Source organism: Penaeus monodon, chromosome 33 (assembly GCF_015228065.2).
Source record: "Penaeus monodon isolate SGIC_2016 chromosome 33, NSTDA_Pmon_1, whole genome shotgun sequence".
Lineage (NCBI taxonomy): Eukaryota > Metazoa > Arthropoda > Malacostraca > Decapoda > Penaeidae > Penaeus > Penaeus monodon.
The window spans coordinates 3,113,204-3,114,124 of record NC_051418.1 but is presented as its reverse complement, the minus strand read 5'-3'; the positions used below and the strand labels follow the sequence as shown (position 1 = coordinate 3,114,124).

The following is a 921-nucleotide window of genomic DNA, read 5'->3' as shown; positions in this document are numbered from 1 at the left end:
AAATGGGAGAAAGATAGCATTCATTCACACAACACAATGCAATTCACACATCACCTGGAGCCCTACTTACCCAATGCCACGCTGACTGGGGCAAATGTGCTCAGCCTTCCCGCCATTGAGCACACCTGGTTTATACAAGATAGATGTACCTGTGCGATTAACTTCAATATGACTGCCATTGCTAATGCGGTCCAACAGCCGTATGAAACTTGCTTCATGTTCTGAAATACAAATATACCAGTTACTTATATAGTAATTCATACTCTTCCATAAGTCTGAGACTCTCTGACACTTGACACTAATACTTTTGATTTGTGATGGAAGTACAAAGAAGATAAGTTTGTTAGATTTAAATTAACCATTACTGTGCCTTCTTCTTATCTTTCCTCTTTAACTTCAATTATTAGTAAAACAACTATCTAAAAACAGGCAACCCAACTGAATTCACAGTATGGCACTACTACAGAATAACCAATGACGTGTTCACCTGAAACTCTTTATCAGGCCAACTTTTTACCTTGAAGCCCGGGTTCCTCTTCGGAATTTGCCCGAATATTTCTTATCCGGACTGTCCTCCCGCTCAGTGTGGCTAAAATCAGCCTCTGGCGGAAGAAATTACATCCTTCATATGTCAGAACCTCGTTAGCATCCATAACAAAACTCTTAATAGGCCAAACTTGATCAGTATGTCGCGACGGAGAACTCTTACAAGTAAATTCGACTCTTGTTCTTCTTCTTTTATAGTGTTCTAGACTATACTTTGGTTTATTTTCCTGAAATACTCAGCCGCTGGGCCGACTCGAAGCGAATGTAAACAAATCCCTCCGACCCACGTGCTGTTGTTCCGAAATTTCTACAGGGTAACATTACGGTTAGCAGCATGTATTTTTTCGTATACCTTTTTATAAGCAGTTTTTCTTT

The 921-nt window shown here is 39.8% G+C and overlaps 1 pseudogene; it reads right to left on the bottom strand.

Annotated features, from left to right (window-relative positions):
• Positions 1-846, bottom strand: part of LOC119593872 — a 5,234-nt pseudogene extending 4,388 nt beyond the window's left edge.
• Between the last annotated feature and the right edge of the window lie 75 nt (positions 847-921).